The sequence below is a fragment of the Equus przewalskii genome, chromosome 4, assembly GCF_037783145.1.
Source record: "Equus przewalskii isolate Varuska chromosome 4, EquPr2, whole genome shotgun sequence".
In the NCBI taxonomy this organism is placed as follows: domain Eukaryota; kingdom Metazoa; phylum Chordata; class Mammalia; order Perissodactyla; family Equidae; genus Equus; species Equus przewalskii.
Window position 1 is genome coordinate 71,411,581 of NC_091834.1, and position 27,655 is coordinate 71,439,235.

The 27,655-nt window shown below is 35.6% G+C and overlaps 1 long non-coding RNA gene across 1 annotated transcript; it reads right to left on the minus strand.

Moving 5' to 3' along the window:
• Window positions 1–5,986: 5,986 nt before the first annotated feature.
• Window positions 5,987–27,251, minus strand: LOC139083058 (uncharacterized). Its single transcript, XR_011539559.1, has 3 exons — window positions 27,098–27,251; window positions 12,852–12,888; window positions 5,987–8,951 (listed from the first exon to the last, which is right to left on the minus strand). It is a non-coding gene; the product is annotated as an uncharacterized lncRNA (long non-coding RNA).
• Window positions 27,252–27,655: the final 404 nt, after the last annotated feature.

A 27,655-nucleotide genomic window follows, 5' to 3' on the forward strand; every position in this document is an offset into this window, starting at 1 on the left:
TATGGCTGTCCTTTCTCCCCGATAAACTAGGCAATAAATTTGATTCCAACATATAATTGACCAATACTGACTTGATTCATTTAATGAGGAAAGGATCATCCTAACATTATTTTGATAACTACTACTGTGTATGAAAAGAGTCAAAACAGGGAAGTCACTCTGAGTCTTCATTTAGAGACAGTCTGAACCCCTCCTTTGTTGGGAGGGGGATGGTATGGATATATTTATTTGTTTGTTTATCTATTTATTTTAACTTGAAATAACTTTAGATTTATAGAAGTGTTGCAAAGATAGTACCATATAACCTTCACCCAGCTTCCCCTATTGTTGACTACAGACTTTATTCAGATTTCTCCCATTTTTCCACTGATGGTCTTTTTCTGTTGCAAGACCTAGTCCAGGTTGCCATATTGTATTTAGTCATGATATCTCCTTAGCTTCTTCTAATCTATGATAATCTCTCCATCTTTCTTTATCTTTCATGACCTTGACACTTTTGAAGAGTAATTGTCCAGTATTTTGCAGAATGCCCCTCAGTTTGAGTTTATCTGATGTTTTCTCATGATTAGATTGAGGTTATTGAATTTGAGGGAAGAGTATCACAGAGGTGATGTGCCCTTCTCATTGCATCATATGAGATCAACCCCTCCTTTTTAAATTTAATTTAATTTGGTTTCCTGGGGAAACTTATTTTTGTGGTGCAAATCTCTGGGTATGCAAGCTACAGTCATGTGCTTGGCCTTTCTTACCTGATAAGAGTAATTGAAAAAGTTGGTCATGACAATTTTGTGGATCAAACAAAATATTAACAGGGTCTAACAAATTCTGAAAATTCTTTTCAAGAACACCAGAGCCATTTTATGCTATTTTTATTGGCTACCTGGGGCTGAATTGACATCTGCGGCTTTTTTTAACTCAATTAAAAATAAATGACATCAATGACCACTGTATTCTGTCTACTATTTATAGGCTATCCAAGTTCAATGAGTATTCTCACTATGGTAGCCTCTGCATCAGGAGAAAGGTAATGATTAATTCAATATTTGCTGAAGTTAGACTACTAGATGGTGAGCATTATGTCCAAAGACACATTTGTATTCTTCTTCATTGGCTGAAATTCTGGCTTTGTTACTTTTAGTTTACATATCAGGCTTGAGTTGCATACAATTTGGTTACACTGGTAGACTTTGGGGCCAACTTTGTGGGTTCAAATTCTTGTCCCTCCTCCTAGGTGCCAAGCCACTGTCCCTTACTGCATAATTTCCTCTTCTCCTAAGGTTATAAAGATTAAGTTGAGTTAATGCCCATAAAACCCTAGAACAACAATGTGAGACACACAGTAAGTAAGCAGTAAACATTAGCTGCTATCATCATTATTCAAAGCTGCGAGGCTTTATTAGGAAATCATCTGTGTATCACATTTTAGTGTGGATAAATTAGGCATAGAACTTTTTCAGGGGAAAGAAGAATTATACAAATAAAAGTGCTCTTACATAGTTTGCCTAGCCAATTTTATGTCATCTATTATACATGTTTCTCTATATTTTGAAATTAAATGCTTAGTTCCTTGAGTTCATGTTTATTTTTCAAAATACATCCTTCTTTCAGTTCTTAGTTCCTTGAGTTCATGTTTATTTTTCAAAATACATCCTTCTTTCAGTTCTAATTTATTTTACTAACATTCACATCATGTTTAGTTTTCAGATATCAGCACTTTTGGTACCTAAACTTTCCCCATTCATATTGACTTTCAGATTCAAAAGTTGGTTTAGAAATTCCGTTGAATTTCATATTTATTTCTGGTACATAATAGCAGTTAAAACTGTTTATTTAGTATTTTTAATAATTTATTTAGTAATCTATACTGCTAATAAAAATGATAAGTCAAAACACTGTAAATAAACTCATTAAGAGTTTGCAGAATGGAATATGAAGCACTGTTTACATAAATAAACCAATAGTGACTGTGTGATCATTTTTTTATGGTCTGATTTGCCTGGTTTTGTTTGCACTTGTAGGATGACCTTCTAGGTAAGATTACTCCTCACTTCTCTGAATCAGAGGATCCCAGAGGCTGGCAAAATAACTCTATAATAAATTTGTACTTCCATGAAAATCCAGTTTCCCAATCCTCACTGGGATGAAATTATATTTGATATATGTTATAAGCACTCTTGACGAAATAAAGGAATTTCTTCTTACTCATTCACTGTGATTTCCATGACTCCCACTGACAACGATCAGAGAAATATAGAGAAGGCTGTTCTTGAAGCTCTTGCAGAAAGTGAGGAAGAGCTTTTTCAGAAGTCTCTGCCAAATCCCTCATCAAGTTTCATTGGCTCAAATTGGGTCACATGCCCATTCCTTGCTCACTGCCCAAGTGAAACCATTGCCTGGAGCTGGCATTGGTTTAGCTTTCCCTGACACTGATCAGCTGAAAGGGGAAGGATGAAAAGTGAAACCTATGAGTTCTGTTAGGAAGAAGCAAGGAGGATTGATGATAAATAGGCAATAAAAAATGGATATTATGGTAAAAAATTAGAAACATATTAAATTAAACATATATTTACATGACAGTTTATTACATGTAAAGCACTGTTATAGAAGCTGGGGTTATAAGCATGAACAAGAAAGACAGTTTCTGCCCTCATGAAATTTCGTTCTACTTTGTGGATACAGACAATCAAATTACTAATATCATTTCACTAGTTAACATGTGTAATGAAAAAACTGAAACTTGGGGCCCGCCTGGTGGCACAGCAGTTAAGTTCTTACGTTCTGCTTTGGCGGCCAGGGGTTCACCGGTTGGGATCCCAGGTGCTGACATGGCACTGCTTGGCAAGCCATGACTGTGGTAGGCGTCCCACATATAAAGTGGAGGAAGATGGGCATGGACGTTAGCTCAGGGCCAGTCTTCCTCAGCAAAAAGAGGAGGATTGGCAGCAGAGGTTAGCTCAGGGCTAATCTTCCTCAAAAAAAAAAAAAAAAAGAAACTGAAACAGTGCAATTGGGTAGAATGTGTACGGAACACTTGTTTCAGGGAGGCGGCCTCTCTGAGGTGGTGATATTCTAGCTGAGACTGGAATGATGAGAAGACACAGCCAGGTGAAGACCTGAGAAAAATATGTTCCATTTCAGAGAGAATAGCAAGTGAAAAGTCATTAAGACGAGCTTGGCCTTTTCAAGTGAGAGAAGGCAGACTGGCCAAGCTGGAATATCATGAGGGAGCTAAGAGATGGGTGTCCGAGAAGTCATCAGGACTAGCACATGTGAGGCCTTCCACATCATAATGAAAAGTTTGGATTTTATTCTGCTTGGCCTCGAAAGCCACTGGGGTTGGTGTTGTGGAGAGAAAACAGAGAGGCATCCAAGGGAAGTAAAGTTTTCTGATGTGGGTCTCACAACTTCACCCGTGTGCATCTGTAGTTCCCAAATTAGCTGATCTCTTTAATCATGGGGTTTGAGCCCATTCATTTGAGTACCCCAAATATTTTCCTGCACTGAATCATGGGTCAATTTTTCACACGCAGATATTCTACAAAATGGATCACTCTCTAATTTTAGAGAACTCCCACCATTAACTTGAAGACACAATTTTACAACTGTCCCATATGGACGTTGAGCTTTATTGCAGAAGGACCGAGGTAGTCACAACACCAGGATTGGCTGGGAAGCATTCTAAATGAGCAGATTTGTCAGGGCATGTACCACAAGTCAGAAGTAACTGCTATTCACTCAACAGTCTAAACTGTCAACTCCATCCTCCTCCTGCATAAAAATAAACATTTTTCTGCACAATAAAGGCTTGTTTTAAAAGCAATAAAACAACTCAAGGGAGCATTGTTATCATGAGCTAATCACACCCTTGGGGAATTAGAGGCACTTAGCCGCACCCAGTGCCCCACAGCACCTGAGGGCTGTGATTGTCTCCTGATAACCCTGGATCTGTCAGGACTTGTTGGTTAATTAGATAATATTCAACTCGGTAAGATTGTGTTTGAAGCTTCTTTCGGAAGTTGCATAAGCAAGCACAGTTTATAAAACATACATATATACATTCACATACATATCAGCAAAAACTTGGATAATTATTATTTCCTGCAAACGAACTCAAGCTTTAAATAACTACATATATGTGTGTGTGTGTAAAAAAATAAGAGTCCAAGAACTGAACCCCGAGGCACTACTTTAACAACGAGTAATTCTGATGAGCTGGACCCAGGAAATCTTTGGGAGAAACCTCCGAAAATTATATAGCGTAGTTTATTTCCAATCAATAAATGGTTGTGACACTTCAATTCTCCTTGTAAACTCAGTTGTCAATAGTTTTTTTAAAAAGAATTGGGACAGAATAATAAACACATATTATTAATAATAAATCCAGGCATAAATATACATATATACATGTATACATATGTATACATATAAATATAGTTTGGAAAACTTTGTCATAATAAGGCTTGTATTAGAGTGAGAGAAAAACTTGGAAATAAACTTGAATATTGACATAGTTATTTGGCAGTTCAAATTTTTTAATTAGTTTAAATATTTAAAGAAAAAATTACTTCATTTTTATTTATATCCTTGACACAAGTTACTATGCAAAATAAATGTACCCACCCATAGAATGAGTATAGAATCTATGAATATCATAAATTATGGTATTACATGACAAATGACTGAATTTTTTAATAAAAGATGATATATAACTGAAAATATTTTATAGCACTATCACTTTCACAACTACCAGAAAATTAAGAAAAATGATTCAAATGTTTTGTTTTGCTTTTCTTTGCTTTCTTATGGTAACTACATATGAACAAATTAGACGGACCTAAATAATAATCGTTCAAGGTAGAGATTAAGTTTTGAAAGCTTCATGAGTTTATAATGTAGAGTTGGAGTGGAAGAAGTTTCCCCCTACCCTTCTAGATTCTTCTGGCTGGTCTAAGCATTAAATTGATATGTCACAGATTAACAGGAGAAAATCAAATTTAATTTCGTACATATGTGGATTCCACAAGAACATGGGGGGCCCAAGGACAAATCGGGCAGTTGAGGCTTATATGCCGTCTTGAGCTAAGGAGAGGTGGGTAGTGGTTTGGGACTTCAAAGCGAGGAAGGCAATTCACATGGAGCTGGAAAAGCAGATGTTTGGTAAACGAATGTTTTCTGGGCCGTGCAGAGACAATGAGACACAGAGTAGACTCTGATCTCTAGGCCCTGCGGAGTCTTCCCCACCACACCTTACCCATATTCTTTGTAGATATCTCTGGTGATAGCTCTACTCCAGGAACAGCCCTTTTATTTAAATTCTTTTAGGCAATTAAGGGGAAAGTAACAAGAAAAACGTCCTGAGTCTTCTGTTTCTGAAAAATAATCAGCCTAAATTAATTTTCATATCAAAGAGACACACTTGGGGGTGGTAAATCTTGCTCTCCTACAGTAGTATGCTAACAAAGAATGATGGGACTTTTAGAGGACTATTAGGAATCTAGGAGAAGTAGCTAAGGATGGATAAAGGAGAGAGAAATTAGAATGAATTTCTGAGACAGAAGTATTTTTCCTCTTGACCTGGAAACAAACAAAGCAGGATTTATTGAGTCACCATTATACCAAGTGCCATTACTGCCTGATTGTATATAGGAGTCAAAATTCAAATAAGGTAGAGTCCCTGCTCTTGAGGAATTTATCTTTTTGTTGGACGCAAAATGTCTCACGCCTGAACTTAGTAGATGTTTACATAAGTCAATACAAACAGTCAAATTAGTCCAGGATGCCAATGCTCAACCATCAGAATCACCAGGGAAGCATTTATTTTTAAACACAATTCTTGGACCTGAGAAATTCTAACACAGCAGATCTGTGGAAGGAATTTGTTTTTAAGTCCCTCCAGTGACTCATATTAACAGCTCTACCTGGAAAACATTTGAATATTGTTGGGGAAATATAATTAAAAGCAAAATCTTCCCAATCCACAAAGGTAGAAGAGAAAGAAAACAATTTTATTGTTGAATAAGCATTAAACCAGAATGTGATGCGCATCACAGGCAATCCATTAAGAGATTGCAAAGACAGGAAGAAAATCACCATTTTATGGAGCCAAGCAGATACAACCCATTACATACATGTTTTCACCATAAACAAGAACAACTCCCCAAGTAAGTGAACTTGACAGCACCATCTGTCACATACAATTTACCCTAAACTCACCTGGTAATTGGGTTTATACAAAAGAAAAACAAATTTCTTCTATCTTTATGATGGGAGGCAGTTTTGCAGTTTGGAACTAGGCTCTCACCTCCCACAGAAACTGGGAGATAGGGGCACTGTCTCCCTTGACGTTTACATTCCAGAGGGATGGTTTCTGGGCCCTTGAGAAAGACATTCCTGGGTTATAAAACTGGAAGGAGACTTTAAAAAAGATTTACATACATCTCAAAGGGGCAAAGAAAGAATTTACAATTACAAGTTTACAAAGGAAAATGCTCTAAGAAATGGGCAGGGGATATATCATCCCTTATTTTTTTTTTTATTTTAATTAAGATTATGATAGATTACAACCTTGTGAGATTTCAATTATACATTATTGTTAATAATGTTGTGGGTACACCACTTCACCCTTTGTGCCCTCCCCCAACCCCCCCTTTTCCCTGGTAACCACCGATCAGTTCTATATGTTAACTTCCACCTATAAGTGGGGTCATATAGAGTTCGTCTTTCTCTGTCTGGCTTATTTTACTTAACATAATACCCTCAAGGTCCATCCATGTTGATGTGAATGGAACAATTTGGTCCTTTTTTATGGCTGAGTAGTATTCCATTGTGTATATATACCATATCTTCTTTATCCAGTGGTCAGTTTCTGGGCATTTAGGTTTGTTCCACGTCTTGGCTATTGCAAATAATGCTGCGATGAACATAGGGGTGCATGGGATTCTTGGGATTGCTGATTTCAGGTTCTTAGGATAGATACCCAGTAGTGGGATAGCTGGGTCATAGGGTATTTCTATTTTTAACTTTTTGAGAAATCTCCATACTGTTTTCCATAGTGGCTGCACTAGTTTGCATTCCCACCAACAGTGTATGGGGGTTCCTTTTTCTCCACAACCTCTCCAACATTTGTCACTTTTGGTTTTGGATATTTTTGCCAATCTAAAGGGTGTAAGGTGATATCTTAGTGTAGTTCTGATTTGCATTTCCCTGATGATTAGTGATGATGAACATCTTTTCATGTGTCTCTTGGCCATACTTATATCTTCTTTGGAGAAATGTCTGTTCATGTCGTCTGCCCATTTTTCGATCGGGTTGTTTGTTTTTTTGTTGTTAAGCTGTGTGAGTTCTTTGTATATTATGGATATTAATCCTTTGTCAGATAAGTAGCTTGTAAATATTTTTTCCCAATTAGTGGGCTGTTTTTTTGTTTCAATCTTGTTTTCCCTTGCTTTGAAGAAACTCTTTAGTCTAATGAAGTCCCATTTGTTTATTCTTTCTATTGTTTCCCTCATCTGAGGAGTTATAGTGTCCGAAAAGATTCTTTTGAAACTGATGTCAAAGAGTGTACTGCCTATATTCTCTTCTAGAAGACTTATTGTTTCAGGCCTAATATTTAGGTCTTTGATCCATTTTGAGTTTATTTTTGTGAATGGTGAAAAAGAATGATCGATTTTCATTCTTTTACATGTGGCTGTCCAATTTTCTCAACACCATTTGTTGAAGAGACTTTCTTTTCTCCATTGTAGGCCCTCAGCTCCTTTGTCGAAGATTAGCTGTCCATAGATGTGTGGTTTTATCTCTGGGCTTTCAATTCTGTTCCATTGATCTGTGGACCTGTTTTTGTACCAGTACCATGCTGTTTTGATCACTGTAGCTTTGTAGTATCTTCCCTTATTTTTAATGGGAAAAATTAAACCTCTTATTTTCAATTTGTGTTTTCCCTTAAAATATACATACCATAATCCCATCATCTAAGACGGTCTGTGAACAGGACCACCTATGAGATAATGATTATTTTTAATTACTCTCTTAAATTGAAAATTCCAAAGAGATATTAGACTTGGACAACAGAAGACTGAATATTTAAATGAATGGATGAGTGAATAAAGGAACTGAGGAATGGATGAACAAATATCCCTTCCTATAAGGGGCATTCTGTGGCAGGTGAGCTGTCCCACTTCTCTTCTGTGGACTCTTTGAGACTTCAGTCTTGGATAGAAAGGGCTTTCCAAAGCCCCTTCACCAATGAGATTCTTAGAGAGATTTAGATTGTGTTCAAGGATACATTGGTTTAAATAAAACAGGCATGTTAGAACCACTAGTGCACTCTCTTCCAATATGAGATTCTACTCACTAGGACAAACATATTTCAGTGTTTGAGGTACAACAAACTGGTAGAATTTATTGCTTTTCTAATGAGTAAAACAGAAGGTACGGCCAAGTTGGCTATAGCTGTTAGGGTCTTTCATATGGCAACAAAAATTCTAAATGACCAGAAATACAAAAGATAAATTAATCTGACATTTTTTGAAATACAGTCACACCCCACTATGTAATTACGAAGTTAACGTAATGCCTGAGAAAGTTACAATTCATATTTACTCTGTGTGGGCTCTTATTTAAAAAGAAATAACACTAAGTTAAAAACCAAACATTTTAACATACTTCAGAGAAGCTACTAAATAACCAGGTAAAACACATTTCTAAGGAGAGTGTTTTGACCCAATTGTCAAAATGACAAAAATTTTAAGCCCAATCACATTTTTTGTTTATTCATGGATTATTTACTCCTGTTTTGCTGCCTCAAAATAACACATCCACTCAATTAGGCAGTTCAATCAATTTCTTCCAAGATTGCTCTGGGAATAATCCTTCTGAATCAACTTGTGCCTTATCTTACTACTCTTCACAAAAAATTCTGGATTATTTTTCAGTGAGTTGGCTGTTTTTCTTATCTGCAAGAAGAAAAAACATTATTTTAGGGAGCAAGGAAACCCATAAATATTTTTAGGAGCAAGTGGGTCTGTTACTGGAATAGTGAGGCAAGAATATGACATCAAGCCTTCTTCGGAATCGTAATACGACAGTGATGTTAGCTATTGAATACAATTTTTGAGGCAGTCTTCCTTTTTGTATAGATTGATGTATCTAGTATAACTATTTTTCAAAGCTTTAAGAGAAGTATTTTTCAAACTATTTAATTTGCAAATTAAAATTGGCCAAACTGAAATTTATTGGAAATGTTAAAAGATAAACTGAAGCATATTAAACATTTTAAGAATTTATCTGAGCAAAAATTGATTCTAACCTGGCAGTGCCAAGCCAGAGGTGCTGAGAAGCACCCCCACAACAGGAGCTTGGGGAGGGATTTTTATAGAGAAAAGGTGGAAGCAAAGCAAAAAAGCTATTAATTGGCTAGTTGGCTGTCTATGGTTGGTTGTCCTTAGGTTTCCATTTCATAATCTTGAGACATTTACATGCTTAGAGTTTGGTTTGCTTACATAGGTCACCAAGGCATTAGAGCCACCTCAGTCTAATGGTCTCCTTGTTTAATTAATTTAGCAGAATTAGCTTATTAGTCTCTCTGGAACAAAAGAAACATCTTTATTCTATCATTTAAAACATTACTCATAATGCCTTAATATTTTTAAATGAGATTTTCTTCAAGATAGTGTGATATCTGGAATGTATTTCTTGACCACAAAGTAACTGAATAACTTAAACGTCACTGAGGGAAGGGTTATATGTTAAGCCTAGCTCCTAGCGTAGGGCTTTCTCCCTATACGCTCAGAAAATTCTTAATGAGATCAGAGGCATTCAAGAGCTTCAAGAATGCAGACTTTGAGGAATTTTTGGAAGTCTGATGAGTAAGATATCTTTAAACATTAGTTTCTTTCTTTCACAGTAGCTTCTTTGTTTTCTCCTGTAATAATAGGCATAGACAAAAATCCCAGAAGGCAATCAAGAAGTCTTCTAAAGTGATTGCATTTTCAGGCAAAGTTATCATATCCAAAAATAGACTAACTACTTTGTGGAACTTTCGCAAGTATAGGAAAGGAATTGCAATAACCTGGAATTATTAAACATACTGCCTAAAACTTTGCCTTTCTGGGTATTTGTTCATTTGCTTTATGTGGATATACCGCCTAAGTTAGAAAGAAAGCTTTGACATATACAAATAATATTCCATTGAGATTGTGGTTGGAATAACTCCCAGATGGAGATGCTCAAATCAGTAATTGTAATTATATAAAGTAAATTTTATTTTGATCAAAGTGATACATACACAGAGTTAACAGTTCACCAATGATTAAATTCCTCATATTTACAAAAAACATCAGTTTTCTACCCAACCCTTATACCACCACCACCAGTCCTTCTCCTAAAGGCAAGATCTTTCAGTTTCCTTAGCTGTTTCTTCTGGTATTGACTTAAATATTCCTAAATAATGTATTTATGCTAGATACGCTCAATTTAACAATATTATACAATATCAATTCAACTTTCTAATTTATGATTAGTTAATTAGTTAACTCTTTTAAAGTACTATGCACCTCCCCTCATTCACTTCTGCTCCCTCCTTGCTCTCAGTATGTTTGGTTAAACAATAGGCCATGTGTACCTTGTTAGGACCATGCAACTCTTTTCAGCGCTGAGCTGACCCAAGTAATGAACTAGAATTTCTTTTTCAGAAAGACCTTTTAGTTTCTTTGTTTGCTTAGTTGTCTAGGTACTAATTAATTTTAGTGACAGGTGATGTAGCTATCACTAAGGTTTTTGGTCACTCTTTCGATAGATCTATCATACTTAACCAATATTTTTGCAAATGTTCAAACTCATCTTAGGTCCATTTATTTTCTGGGAAGCCTTTCCCTTTATACAGTCCTTTCCCTGTCAAGTTGGACTGATTCTCTCTAGCCCTGGAATAGAACTGCCATCCTAGGACTTTCCTTCTTCAGTTTTCTGCATTGGATCACCCATTTCCTAAATTCTAGGTTTTCCCTATTCTTAGTTGATTCCCATGTTTTGCTGATACTCACCCTTTATTAGGTTCCTAAGAAAAGACGTTTTGGAAATATGTCTTTCTGTCCACACACATTAGAAGGTATCTTTATTCTACTTTCATACTTGATTGATTAGTTTTGCTGGGTATTGATAGTTTGGCTGGGTATTTCTATCAAGTAGAAAACTGTCCTCAGATATTTGAAAATATTGCTCCATTGCCTTCTGATTTCCAGTGTTATTTTTGAGAGAATTCAAACTACATTCTGGTTTCCAGTTATTGTTTCGACCTGTCTTGTGTCTGTCACTTTTTGGATCTTCTCTTTATTCTTTTATTCAGAACATCTTTATGGTGTTCTTGGTGCTCTGATTTTCTTTCTGTTTTTTATTTGTTTTGCCTTGTCCTGGATTTGTTTTTATTCACTGTATTAGAAATGTGCTCTTTAGGGTTGAGGGGGATCATAGCAAGGAAGAATGAGGAGCCCCAAGGACCTAATCACTATGAATAAGACCTTCAGTCTCATCCTCCATCTTCTGTCATAGCTGATGCTTCAAATCACTGTGTTTTTCAGGAGTTCTTCAGGCAAATTCTCTTGCTTTTTTGCTTTCTCTCTCCCCCTTAGGCATTTATCTTATAACTCCCTCAATTCCACCTTAAGTTAGTTACCAATCCTCCTTCTGATTTCTACTTTTAGAAAATGTGTTGAAAATTTTCATTAATTTTTCACCTCTTCCTCCAACTTTATTTTTTCTTTTTGTCTAACACTTTACTTATCTCTTTACTGTAATTTTATTGAGGTTTGTGTATGCAGAGGAGATAAACATAAGAAGTCAGTCTATCATATTTAAGCTGATGTCCCAATTTAATTTTAAAAGACAAGAACCAATGAACTTAAAACTCCCTGACGGTAGCCTTAAGATACTTTCTATCTAGTCCCTAAATAAAGAGGGGGGGGGAGTAAAGGGGGATAGTATAGAAACTTTTAAAAGAAGAGTCTCTCTTTGGTACCTACTGCCTTTCTTTCCCACTATTCCTGTACTTCCTGTGTACACCTTTCCTGTCCTAGCAGCTATTTCCACTCAATTTCATTTATATTGCTTTTGTTTTAACCCATTTTATTGTATCTCTTTTGTTACTTCCTGGCATATATTTTTCCCTTCCCATAACTACCTCTAGTAATTTTACTTTATATTGCTTTTGTCTCAAGCAAATGTTATTGTATTTATTTAATTTTAAGAATATTGGATGGTGATCTAGTGGTTAAAATTCAGCGCTCTCACCACCATGGTCTGGGTTCCCTTCCCAGTCAGGGAACCACACCATCGTCTGTCTGTCGGTTGTTATACTATGGCAGCTGCCTGTTGCTGTGATGCTGAAAGCTAAACCACTGGTATTTCAAATACCAGCAGGATCACCCACGGTAGACAGGTTTTGAGGAGGTTTCAGACTAAGACAGACTAGGAAGAGGGATCTGGCCACCCACTTCCAAAAAAATTGGCCATGAAACCCTGTGACCAGCAGTGGAACATTGTCTGATACAGTGCCAGTAGGAGAGAGGATGGCGCTAAAAGACTGGGCAGGGTTCCACGCTGCTGTCCACAGGGTCACTAGGAATCAGAATCAACTTGATGGCACTAACAACAGAGATTATTAGAATGTGTATAATACACTTTAACAGATTTATATCCAAGAGACAAAATGAGTGATAGTTTATTTCACATTCATAAATATTTAAGTAAGCTCTTCATTTCTCTATTCCCGAATTCTGATGTCTCAGAATAAAGGACCAATGTTGTTCCTCACTTGACCAGGTGGTATAGCAATGATGAGAAAAGATATTTAAATATTTTACCAGTGAAATCTCCTTAATCAGTCTCATGCTCCTCTTCCTTTGCTCCCATCATAAAAAACAAACAAACATAAAGATCAATAAGTAGAGCTAATGTATCTTACAGCAATAAAACTGTATTTACATTTGTACTGGCATCAATCAGGTGTGATCTAGAGTATTAAGCACATTACTCACATGGAGTTTTGTGGGTTCCGATTCAACAGAACATTATTCCCACGCTGGCACCTTATGTTATTACAAAGACATTTGAGCCCAAAAGTAAATAGCTAAAATACAAAATACAACTGAATCATGTGGGCTTTTTATTGCCCAAAACTCACCATATAATAATAATAAACCCTTGTATTTATTGAATGCTTTTCTCTAAGCGACTCAAAGAACTTTCTAGACGTAGTGTCAATATGCATGTTTCACATTTACAATAAGACGAATGAGGAAAAAAGAAAATATGTAGTTTCAAAGAGTGATTTTCTTTATTAATCACCTCTTTAATAAAGAAATTATATTTTTGCAACAAAAATACTAAGTATTGTAGAAATGATTTTAAAAGTTATGGAGTGTCATCTAAACTGACATTTATATAACCAGTTGTGTTTTTAAATAACCAGCTACTAGCGTTAGTGACATGCTTTAACCAGTTGTTTGACTGAATTCAACAATCTCCCTTTTCCACTCAACCTTTTCCCACCTCTAATCACCTTAGATTTCTTGTATCTTGAACCTGGAAGACAACAGGTGGGTCTTCAACTCAAAAAATTAAAATGACACCGTTTACTCCCTATTGTGTTCCCCGGGTTATGTTGGGCATTAAAAAGGCCTAAGAATATTGGGAAGTCAAAGGTCTCCTTGATCATAAATTAGGCAATGGTTTCATATGCCTTACTAAACTCCAGCACACTACCTAACTACCACTATTCTCCCCTTAATTTTGCAGTTATTAGTATTCGAGTCAGACCCTGTGCACTTTCTAAATTTAGCAATTTGTTGCGCCCACATCCTCCAAACTATCAAAACAGCCACTTTCACTATTTGGTGTGGCAAGGATGAGTCAGTTTCCTACCGATTAAATGGCCACAATTGAAGATACTTGAACTTGAATCATCTTGTTGGGACCCCAGTGACAAGAAGCTGAGGATAGGTTTCTGGAGCTAGAGTTTTATTCTGCAAGTAGAAAGGAGTTGGACAAGGCTGATGGAGCAGCTGCAAGGCTAAGGCTCATTGCTTCCACGAGGACCAGCATCAGTCACTTCCCACCATACAGTGTTAATCAACCAACGATACCCCAGAAAGCAGCACCACCCAGCAGAGCCCTCCGACCATTTGCCCAGTTAGGAACAAGATTTTAGCCCTTTCTCCATAATCCTTCTCCCCAGTCCCAAATTTAAGAAGCTAGAATCAGAGGCAGGATAAAGGGTGAAGTAGCAAACCAATTTTCCTCCCTTTCCCTCACTCAGGTTCTATCAGGTTCTAGCTAGCAGGAGAAAAACTGGACTAAGAGTGAATGAGATTTTAATAACTTCAAATGACCGGAAAGCTATGGAAATCTGCTCAGATATTCTTAGGAGATCTGCTACCCATCAGGAAATAAGATTTAACATAGTCCTGGTTGGGGCAGTGATTGGTGAAAAAAATAAAATAATTTCATGTTATGTCCTACTGAGTTAAACATTTCAATATCCTGGTTACACAAACCTCTTCAAAGCTGTAGATAATGAGGCACACTGTAGTGATTGGTTACTGTTTTCATTAGTATTTGACTTTTAAAACTCGGAGATGTATGTTAACTTATCACAATGGCACAAGTTATGATAGGAAATGATATTGCACCAAACTACTTCTGAATATAAATCTCTAAGTGCCTATAAAAATGCCTTGATAAGTAGTTTCCAATCTTTTCAAATCATCAAATAAGTTGTTAAAGACCTCCTTAATTAATTTTCTATTTTGCATCTAAATAGTCTCCAATCCACCTATTCTCCGTTCCACCATGAGTTTATTTTTTACCATCTGAAATTTTTTTAGTTATTTATTTTTTACTTATCTATCAAAAGTCTCTTCTAAATATTACTCTTAAAATACTATCCCCTTAAAGGTGACAACGTTGTCTTTCTTGTTCACAGATATAGTCCCAGCTCTTTGCTTATAGTAGATATTCAATAAATATTTGTTGATTGACTGCATGTAAACTTTGCCCATGCATTTTATATATAAGTTCTACTAAACAAGTGATATTTCATAAATTCTAAGTGTTTCATTTCCCATTAGTTCACCAGGACTGTTACACAGAAATGACATCCTTCCAGGCCAGATTAGAGAAGATTAATAAACCTTTGCTTTATCATGGGATTAGTGTAGAATGTCCCAAGTTGGAAAAGTCTACTCAAAAGAAATGTGTGATGAACTATTGCCGCAATAAAATGAACGTGTTATATCAAAACTGTATAAGAATGCTTATAAATGCCAGATGTCCAGATGATGATAATGTTCATTTTTCTCAATTTTCACTTTGATCTGGTAAAATGAGCTCTAATCTCATGTACTATTTCTTTAGAGATTATGCTTACCATCAGAAAGAATATCAATATCAAGTAATGCATCATCATATTACTATGCTTATCAAGGACACAACAAAGATGACTTATTAATCTTTTATTTCCAACAAATTTTTAAAAACAGAATTCTTAACAGTCACTAGAACTGGATTTTGTCCACATTTCTCTCTAGTTTTAAATTTGGGGATTCTAAAATGTTAAGAATTTTCATGAAACTTTATATCTATCTTCTGTGTAAATCCAAAGCTGATTGATTTTCTGCATTCAAAGTGACTATGAGAATTATTAATACCACTCAAGTACTTTTATTTGACGCTTAATCTAGCTTCGTAGGGCATGCCCAATTTATAGTCAACTCTATTTTAGGGAAGAAAAGGAAAATATAAATTTTAGAACTTTGGAAAACAGTACAATTTCTAACATTCATTTTAATTAGAATGTACTAGATGGTAATATCCCTTTTACTAAAATCAAGTAAGAAAATCTCTTGACACAAATTTGAAACTTTAAACTAATCAAGATTCTAACTAGACACCAATAGCCCTGAAGGATTTATATTCACTTGTAGGATTATAAATTTGAGGGATTTGAAACCTTCTTAAAACTAGATTATATCATTCAGAAAGCGATAAATATAACTCACCATGGGGAAAAAAAAATGAATATTACAGAGTCGTTTGGAATTCTTCTGACCATTTGTCTTAACTCCCAATGGCCGCTAGATGGCGCCTAGTATTTGGCAACCATAAACCTTCTTTATTTGTAGGGTTTAAAATAACTATAGCGCCAGGTCAGTTACGACAGAGCAAAAATTAATCCTGCCACAGACATATAACACTTCCTCGTCACATAACTAAATTTAAAATGCATGTGATTTTATGGTCACACAAGAAAATATGTAGTATCTTTTTATTGTTCCCAGGTTTTCTAACTTCTGAAAGAATTGTGAGAGTTAAATTTTTCTTAAACAAGGTAGTTGATTTGCATCATTCTAAAGTAGAGATTGGGACCATTTTGCTCTCAGTACGCTTCATTCTTTAAGTATAAATTTTATTCTGCCAAGGCCAAATTAAGGTATTATTTAAAATAGATATTCTTAAATTAAAAGAGCCAGTTGTAACCAACACTACTCTTAAAGGATTTAGAGTAATAGACCCCTGTTTTATTGATTTATTAATTCTTCAACAAACATTTTTGAACCATATCTATGACAAAACCCTGTGCTGTGATAGAGGTATCTGGGTGTACTACTGTTTATCTTTCTAGAAGACTTCACTATAAAATAAGAAAGAAAAATAAGAATAAACTATTTCAATGTATATCTAATGCCTAATAAATTATCTAAGAGAATGGCAACATTCAAACGATTGTAGCTTTCCCACAATCAATGAATTCAGAATAATAAGATTTAGGGGAAGAGAAATGATTTTTAGGGTAAAACAAGAACACAGTTTTTAAAAAGTGTTAACTGTTATAAGCGAGATGTTTATCTTCATGTGGTTGTGTTTATTTTCATACTGAGGGACACTTTAGTTGTGGTATGGGCGGGGGAAGAGAGATGTCCTCTTGTCTTCGGAAACACCGCTTTCTTTTGCCTCTTCATTTTTCTTTCTTCTATATTTCCTGTCTTTCCCTCTCATTCCATTTTGCTGCTTCATTTTCTTTGCCGTCCTCTTCTCACTCAACACATTCCCTTCTCTCCTCTCTCTACACATCCCCCCAGGGTGCTGTCATCTCTTTCCACGGCTTTGGCTAACAGCATACACACTAGCAATATTTCTATGTTCTTCCGGGGTGGCTTTCTCCACTGAGCTCCAGATTGGAATATGGACTTACTGAGCATACCACCTAGATATTTGACAGGAAACTCAAAATCACCATAGCTAAAACGGAAGTTTCCGTCTCACCGTAGAACCCAGCCATCCTTTTCAATGATCCACTCACTCACCCAAGCCGGAAAGCTAGCATTTTTCTCTTACCTCTTATATCGCTAAGTTTTGTGATCTTTATCTTTTAAATATCTCCTACATCTAATCCCTTCTCTGTATCCCATTTAAACTCAGTATGGCAATGACACTTTCCCTTCCTTGGTTAGGCCATCTCTCCACTCCTCAAACCTCATCTTGGTTCTCTACTTGACCTTAAACTTGAGAGTGACTGAAATACTCACAGTTCTTCTCCTTTTTATCTTTCCTGCCTCTTTACACCGACTTTCCTTTGCCTGTCCACGGTTTTGGTTCTTTGCCTCATGAACATGTGCTCTCTTTTCAGAGTTTAGCACATCTATGACGCTTTCCCCGATAGCACCAGGTAGAGCTGGCCACGGTACCAAGTCAATACCTTAACACAATGGGTATGTGCTTTGGTTGTGTCATCAATAAAATGGGCAAATAAGGCATTTACATCATTGCATTTTTAAGAGTAATAAAATGAATAAAGTGCTTAGAAAAGTGCCTGGTATATAATAAGCATTCAATAAACGTCAGGCATTAGTTGTAATAGTATGAGTAGTAATAATACTAGTAGTAATAGCACTACTACCAGTAACACATTACAGTGCCTCCTGTATCCCAGATTCTGAACAAGGTGCTACAAATATATGTTGGGCATGTATTATTTGCATGTCTATCCTTCTTTTACCCACTAAGATCTTTGAGATTAGGAACTGCATCTCACTTAACTTCCAATAGCAAATGCCTGGCACAATGCCTGATACAGACTGGGATCTTAAATGAATTAAGAAAGGTTTGGTGGCATGTCAAATTCCCTTAACTTGATTATTTCAGTCAGCTTGTCAGGATATCAGTATCAGGACAGAATGAATTCTCTAATCTCAATAGATGAAGAAATGGGAAAAAACTATATTTTTCTATGAGACAGAATGCATAGTTTAGGATTAATATACAACCACTGTTTCATTACCTATTTGCACTATTCAGTTGGAGATTATAATATAACATGGTCTTGCTATCATGCTATAATCTCAGGACTGGTATTAAAAAAGAATCACAGCTCTGAAATTCTCTTTTGTATCCTGACACTAATGAATTCACTTGAACGTAGCATAAGTTAAAGCAGCGTCATACCAAATTCTACTTTTGCAGGGTATGTAAAAATGGGTGATGTTATGTAAGTCTTCATTATATATCAATATCTAGCTTACAAGGGTGTAAAAAACTGATACATTTCTAAGAAATTTGGATGGAAGGTATTGGTATTGCTTTAAACCAAACGTGCTAAGATTTTCAAATGTGGAGGCTATTTAACACCCTCCTCTTTTTTCCAGAAATATTAAATACAGTTGCATGACTGTTTATTAAAAACTGGAAATTTTTATTTTAATAATGTATTTTCTTATCATTTTACTTATGTATTTTTAAAACTACCTGAATGAACTTTTATTTTCAAATATATTGATGGCACTAAAAGACTACACAGTAAAAATAATGAAGTGGAACTGCAAAAAATGACTCAAGAACCAGATGTAGAAAAGTCATTGGCATTAACTCCACCATGTGAGCTTGGAGTGATACTTTTCCACTGATGCTGCCATTTGTATTGCGTTTCCTTCTTCTCTTACAGAGTCTTCATTGGTAAGTAGGAAAAATTAAAACTTGAATTGCAATATACATAGCATATATATATATGTCCAACCCATAACTGCTCTAGGCAACATAGTAAACTAAAACAATGTCTTCTCAATTCTAAAATTAAGCTAAAATTAAAATTATATATTTGATTGACCATAGAAGTCGTAAAGAAAAACAAAACACAACAGGATCATGGGGAAGACAAGAAAAATAATCCATTTATTGATGTCATGTACACAGAACCCCTTATTTTCTTGTCTTATCTAAGTAGCCTATCAAAGATACTAATGTTCTTATCACTCAAAGTGAATACGCTAAAGGAAAGCACCTGTATCACTTGCCTCCCTCATTAAGATTCACCGAAATGACTTTAAGACATACGAATGGGAAGCAAATTCATAAATGTTCCAAAAATGAGAACTTTTCATTCAACTTTTTCATCAGATAAATTTTTAACAAGGATTCATTGTTTAAATTACACAAGATTATATGTGCCTTTGTTAGTTAAAAATAATAAATGATACCATAACATTTATTTGTTTATTTTAATTTATTAGCACTAAAGCAAGAAGTTAAAAATTAATAAATTAGTATGTATTGAGTGCTCATAAAAATGTTTGAGAAGTAGAAGTAAAAGAATAATTCCACTTGAAGGAAAACATTTATTTACACTAATAATGTCATGCTCCCATCATAAAGCAGATGCTATTGCCATCAATAATGAAACTAAGAAAGGGAAAAGAAGTTATGGGTAGTTACCAGCCAGCTTCTTTAAATGTTCTAATGTAAGAAATCAATGCTCTAGTCAATTCAGAAGTGTTAGCTAACTGAAAAGGAGACGACCAGGATGACATCACTATCTTAAGAAAGAAAAAAGAAGAATGTGAGTTGTTTGAGATTATTATGTCTAACTCTAAGGTAATCGTTCTCCAATTAAATAAATTATTCATGAAAGTATTGTGATCATAGTTCTGAAAATTTGGAAAACGTAAAATAAATGTTCACAACCTACTGTGTATTATTGTCTTGTTGAATTTGTCTCCAGAATATTTTCATATGCTTATTGTGCCAGAGTAGTCTCCCAACGTTTCTTTCTTGCTAGAGGAAACCACTTTCCACAAGAGAGGCTGAAAATACCAAATGTTTGTGTTCCCAGACTCCTTGGCAGCAAGGGTATGTGACCCAGTCCTGGCCAATGAGGGCTGAGGGGTAGTCAATTAAAGAAAGGTAGTTATTTCTTCTGGGAAATATTTTATTTCCTGTTAAAATAGAGATGTGTGAAGAGGATTTGAGGTGAGAAATGTTCAGCCATTTTACGATCATGAAATGGTGGTCAAGAGAAACTGACATTGTGGAGGTATATACTTACTGATTTGAGAAATAAGAAGCATTTATAGTTTACACCACTTTTATTCAGGTATTCTGTAACTTGCAGCCAAAAACTTCATAAGAGACATACAGTTATGATCACTGTGTGTATACAATTTTGTATCTTATTCTTGTCGCATAACAATATTTCATTGTCATTTTCTTATGTGGGTACATCTCCTTAAAATTATTATGTTATGGCTGCTTACTATGACATTGTATGAATATATTACAATGAGAATTTCCACAGACTTCACAAATATTGTTGCAAATGAAATCATATTAAGACTAACAGCTGCAGTTCCAGTGTTTTTGAACCCCCACTGCTTACAGGACATTTCTGCTTTGTAAAACAGGGGTCTCTGAAGGGCTTCAGGGTTCAGAAAGTCCCCTGTAATTATAAGCAATACTTAGGGTATATTTTGTGCCTATGTGTACTTTTTCTGGGGAAATAGTCCATAGGTTTTAGCAGACTCCCAAATGGAAATCTAAGGCTAAAAAGTTTAAAAGTGAACTGTTCTCTTATTATTTAAGTCTCTTTAAAAGATAACTGACTGCTTAAAAAATAACAGCAATATTGTGTGAAGTATATAACATATATAAAAAAAATGGCAACAAAAGCACAAGAGAAATGGAAGTATATAGTTATGAGCTTCCTATACTATATCTAAAATGGCATAACATCACTTAAAGTTAATCTCTGATTAGTTAAAGATGTTTACTGCAAATTCTAATGCAGTAACCAAAGTAACAAAACAAAGACTATCAAAGGAGATAACATGCAGTCATGAAAAATACTCTGTAATCCAAAAGAAGGCAGAAAAAGAAGAAAAGAGGAACAAATAACAGATGAGAAAAAGAAAGCAAATAGTAAGATAACAGACTTTAATCTGACCATATCAACATCCAGATGAAATGAAAATAACCCACCTATCCCAATTCAGAGATAGAAGCTGTTGGATTGGATAAAAAAGCGAGACTCAACAATATGCTGCCTACAGGAAATGTGCTTTAAATATACAAACATAAATAGATTAAAAATGAAAGTATGAGAAATGTTACACCATTCAACATTAGTTTAAAAAGATAGAATAACTATGTTAATATCAGACAAAGTAGACTTTAGAGCAAAGAATGGTAATGAGGAAAAAGAAAGTTATTTCCTCATGATAAAATGGCAATTCATCAAAAGCACAAAACAATCCTAAATATTTATGTATCTAATACAGAACTCCAAAATTCATGGGGGAAAAAACCCAAGGAGACATAAACAAACTCACAATTAAATACCACACTCTCAATAATTGATAGAACAAGTAGACAGAAAATCAGTCTGGATGTAGACGACTTGAACAATTCCATCAAGCAATTTGACCTGTTTGATATTTGCAGAATATTCCACCCAACAACACTAGAAGACACATTCTTTTCAAGTGTGCATGAAGGTTTACCCAGATAGACCATAATATGGATCATAAGACAAATTTTAATAAATTTAAATGTTCTCAAGTCATGCACAGCATGTTATCTGATCACAATGGTCAGAGAACAATCATTAGCAGAAAGATCTCTTTAATGTCGCCAAAGATATGGAAGCTAGATATGTTATTTAGAAATGATACACTTCTAAATTAACTGTTAGACAAAAAAAAAAATTTTAATTAGAAAGTATTTTGAACTGAACAAAAATGTAAACACAACATGCCAAAATTTATGAGATGCTGCTAAAGCAGTAATTTACAGCACTAAAGTATTTATAGCACTAAACACAAGGGTTAGAAAAGAAGAGAGATCTCAAATCAATAACCTCAGCTTCCAGCTTAATAAACTACAAAAGAAAAGGAAATTAAAACCAAAGGAAGCAAAAGAAAAGAAATGATAAATATCATAGCAGAAATCAATGGAATGTAAAACAGAAAAACAATAGAGAAAATCAATGCAAACAAAAGTTATTCCTCCAAGAAGACCAATAAAATTGCTAAACTTCCATCCAAGCTGATCAGTGATACAACAGAAAAATCACAGATTACTGACATCGGGAATGAGAGAGGTGACATCACTACAGAATCTATAGATAGTTAAATGGTAAAGATAAATTATTATGAATATCTTTAGGCCAATACATTAGACAACTTCATCAAAACGAACCAATTCCTTAAAAGACACAAACTACCAAAACTCATTTGAAAGGAAGTATATAACCTAAATAGCCCTATAGCTATTAAAGAAACTTAATTTGTAGTTAAAAACCTTTACAGGTCCAAAGGATTTTGCTGGTGAAATCTAACAAATTTTGGGAGAAAAACATGTTGCTAACTCTAAATAAAGCTTCCAGAAAATTGAAGAGAATGGAAGACTTCCCAGTGTATTCTATGGGTTTGGCATGTCTCAAATTCTAAAATCGAGAAAAGACTTTATAAGAAGAGTAAAATCACAGCTATTATCCCTTGTGGAAATAGAGTCCTACTTCTCAACAAAATATTAGCAAATTAAATCCAGAAATATATAAAAATGATAATACGTCATTACCAACTGAGATTTATCCCAGAAATGCATGGCTGGTTTAACATTGCAAAAGTAAAAGGCTTCTCTTATCCTACAAAGCCCAGAAAATAAATCTAAAGCGTTTCTTTTTCTGACCTAAAGAGACCTTCAGACTATGGAGTCAGAATTATTTTCCCTCCTCCCCCTCAGCTCTTTGTTATTATGGACCTATTGTTCTAAGCATGGCTATATGAGATACAACTTACTATTGAATGATAACCTGCTAGGTACACTACTAGTATAATTTTATTTAATACTCACTGGAAACCTAAAAATTATGTGACTGTTATTTCACAAGAGACAAAGAAATCAGGTCCAGGAGGTTAATTAACTTAGCCACCTTCCCCGGATGTGGGTAAGAAATTAACACATCAAAAATTTTTAATCCTTTATGATTCATGAATCCATGATCTTACTATTATGTTCTAGTGAACCTCTTATAACTCCCCGGAGACATATTTTGAATATTTCTTTGCACTTTCGCCTACCATTCCTTCTGTTTGGAAAGAATTTCTCCCCTCTTTAACTTGGTAAACTTTTATTTAACCTTCAAGAAACAGCATGTCTCTGGAGAAACAGGTATTCTCAGACACTACTGGTATCAGTGTAAACTGGTACACGTGCTCGATGACAGTTTGAAAAATGCATCAAAAATCCAAATTGCATTTCTTTTTGTACCAGAAGATTCATATGTATGAATTTATTCTATAAAAAAACAAATTAAACTAGTATGTAAAGAACATATACAGAAATGTTTATTATAGCATTTATATCTTATAATGCTTTCCAGCAACATGGAAATATATAGAGGTACTAGACAAAATAAAACAGAAACATGGAAATCACAGCCAAACTTAAACAAAGAAAAAGAAAAGGACAGAATAAAAGAAAAGGAAATTTCCTAGTGCCAAAACTGAAGAGTGTCCTCAAAGCTATACCATTGTAACTGATACCATGACATGATATCAGACGTGACACAGCCCCAGGGCACTGCAGAATGAATTACTAACACTCAGTGGGAACAGGAGAGTACCCTTAAACCAGCACAGGGAGAGTAGTTGAGACCGAGTGTCCTGCAAACACGGCACAGCCTCGAAGGTGGCCTCATTCACATAAATGGGCCTTGAAAGCACAGTCTCAACAGCCAGAGAAAGTTGCAAAGTATCTTGCTGAATGCTGAATTTTAAAATTATTGAAGAAATAGAAATTATAATAAGGTAATAGGAGGATAATAAAGGCTAGAAAGAAGGAAAAAAATGATAAAGAACCAAAGATCTTCTAAAAACAAAAATACTGTCAGTGATATTAAAAACACAATAGGTGGATTAAGCCAAGTCGTGACAAAATTTCTAGCAGTCTAACAACAGATAAGAGCTTCTTAACCAGAAAAAGCACATCTACCAAAAATCTATAGCAAATTTAAGTTGGTGGTGGACAATCTACTGGGAAATATCAGTTGCAAACTTGAGCTCACAATCACAAATCACAAATCACAAATATTTGAGAAGCACCAACACCACAAAGGATGGGGCAATAAAACCAACAATCTGAATTTACACTTCAAGAAATAGAACTAATAGAATAATCAGAAGGAGACTTTAAAATAAGTAAAATTAATATTCTCAAAGAGGGTAAGACAATATAAAAAAGGAACAAACAAGAGAAGTTGCTAAATATTTTAAGAAAGAAATTAGAAGAAAATATCTTTGTATTTATATTTTATATAAAATATTTTATATTTTAAGCAAATATTGCTTAATAAATAACAACAAATATTTTCCTGAACTGAAGAGCTACAATGTGTACTCTGTTTTCTCTTTTACTCCTCTACTGCTTTTTTTTTTTTAATCAATCTCAGCTTTGTAAATTGGGAAATGAAGAGGGGAAATCATCAGATGGTAGAAGAAGTCACAGGAAAAAAGCACAAATACAACTGCCTCAGCTTTAGTGTGGAGAAAATTAAAACTAAGAGTGAATAATTTGTCCAAGATTACACAATCTCTTGGAGGCACGAGTGCTGGAAAGATGATATAAAGGGAAGAAATAAAGAGAAGGTAGTAGGGAACAGCAATCTATCACAGTCTTCTCTCTACCATCCCAGACCATTTCTAAAACTACAGGGGAATAATTTCTATAATTCTCAAGTAGGCTGAGGTCCACTTGGGGGAAAGAAGGTGATTTCCAATTTAGACAGGCATTTTGATCTTTGTTAGGTGATGGCTAAAGTGATTTGTTGATTCCCAGCTTTAAGTGTAACTTACATTGCATTGAATGATAAGTTCACTATCACTGTTCAGAATTTTTCCCAGTTCTCTCACCTCTACTCTTCGGGGTCTTATGGCAACACCTTTGCAGTGCGTATAATGTTGCGCACAGAAAATCTGAGGCAGTAAAAGTATCATCAGTGTTAAGCTTATCCCTTAAGGACTTCCTTAATCCTTACTTTGCTTTTTCTCCTTGACAGATGATGATAAGAAATGATATATTCAATGCCATACTCATAATGAAGGCCAACAGCTTACCATCAGACACCAGAGAAAATCAGTTTATATTTGAAGGCTTAGTGCCACCCCAGGGTCACAAGTGATTATAAGGTCCAAATAAAGAGGCCAAAGCTATTTTCTAACTTATGCCCAACTCTTTTCTCTGTGAGATACAAGCGTCGTTCTTTTCAAGTATTTGCACTTCCTAACCTGTGTGTTAACACATATCTGCATGTAAAACCAAACAATGATAACTTATTTTCATTTGTCTAATAATTTATTGGGTTCTAAAATACTTATTATAGCTTTTCTGACAAATTATAAACATTCTTTTTCACTACAATTCCAAATGTATTTAGGAATTATGGTTTAATCGAGCCTGTCCATCACCACAAGCCATTGGAGAGCACCCTCAGTTTCCAGCCTGTCTGAGCCTGGAAGGAAACAATGAGCAAAGGTAGGAGTAATTGTAATGAAAGGCATTCCTGGTCCTGAGTTTCTTCATGTCATCGTCTTTTGAGACAGCAAGCCTCAGTCTTCCATTTATATCCATGTGATCTTGACCAGCTCACTTTAATTTGCTAAGCCCAGGTTCCACAATTTGTAGAGTGGGTATAATGAAAATAGTACCCACTTTATGATTAGTCTATAAGGATTAAGTAAGATAATGTATGTGTAACATTTAGCTCCTGGTTTATAGAAGGAACTTAGCAAAGTTTAGATGCTACTTTATCACCACCATCATCACTGTAATTACCTTATCCCCAAGGTGTCCCCTCCAGTAACAAGATTGTGGAGCTTTCAGATACCTTCTCCTTGGCAGCCATTACAAGAACTCTGCAGAAATCTGTACCTCTCTCTGTCCACCTGATAGCCTTACGGACTCAGCTATTATTGCATGACAGATGCTGATGACACTTGACCTCATGACTTTGCCAGTCGCTGTAGGCAGAGCCTGCCAGTGTCACTCGGGTTACTGTCCCGAAGCTGCCAACACTGCTTACATTTATTTTGCACCCCACCCCCACAAGTCTCCACCAGTGGTACTCTTCTCACTAAGCTGCTCTCAGAGAAGTCTTGCTCTCTTGGTGTTTTAACAATGTTGCTGCCCTTCTGTCAGAGTCTGTCTCCCTCCTCCTGCTATAACAATGATAAATGAGAAAATGTCTTTGTAAGCACATTGCTCAGAATCTAGCAAAGGAGACGGACTTATTAACAACAGGCTATAAAACAATGTGATAAGTTTCATTTGCTATAATTTTACTTGCTTTTCCTTTCTCTCTTGCATGATGTTTATGTTTTTGTCTTTCCAGTTCCCCCCTGGTCACAGCCATAGGTCAGATCATACGCTTAGTTGTCTAATCGGCTTTCCTGTCTCCAGGGTCTCGCTCTTCTTTTTCACCTAACAAGTCACTGCTAGATTAATCTTCCCAATGGACTACATTAATCATATCAACTGCTTACTTTAGAAAAAAAATTCTGAGTCTACTTTGTTTCTTAAAGTCCCATTTTCTTGAAGAACTGGGAGAACATCTTCCGAGACCAGGATCAAAGACAATTCAGATGCACAATCATCCCGCCCACTGAGACCACTGTGTGCCAAAGAGTTGCCCAGCTCTTCTAATCTGTGCATCTCAGAATGAGCTTTGTCTCTGCTAGGAACCCTCTTGGCATTTGAGACAGTGCATTTCTTACCATCCCACCCTTACCTTATTTTTGAAATTTATAAAAGCGTTAAGGAGATGGACTCCACCATCTGCTGAATGATGCCCCTCAGCCATTGTCCAGACCAGCCGGCTCATCAGGAGAGCCTGCTCAGCTTCCAATTGAAACTTAGCTTGTGGGCACACTCCTCAAGTCACTGACTTGGAACTGAAATTAGAAGTTTCATCTTTGTAGCAAGCTCCTCCCTTCAAACATAGAGCCCACGACCTTCCAATTTCCATTTGTGCTGCTTATCAAGCTATTGTCTCTTAGCTCCAAACCCACTATTCTATACTTGGTTTTATGATGCTAATGCTTGACTCTGCAAAGCACATTTCAGCGTTTCACCTCCTTGGTGAAGGCTGCTGCATTCTGCCAATAGGAGATACTAGAGAGATTCTGTTAGGATAAAGAAGGAAGAAGAGCTTTTCTCCCTCCTGTTTTGCTCCCTGTCTGCTTCCTGTTCCTCTGAGCATCATCCTAGCAATGACTTTTCACCCTGGCAGTGGTGATTCCTTCCTGTAGAAGCAGCTGAATCTGGTTTGTAGATTTTTGAACACTTG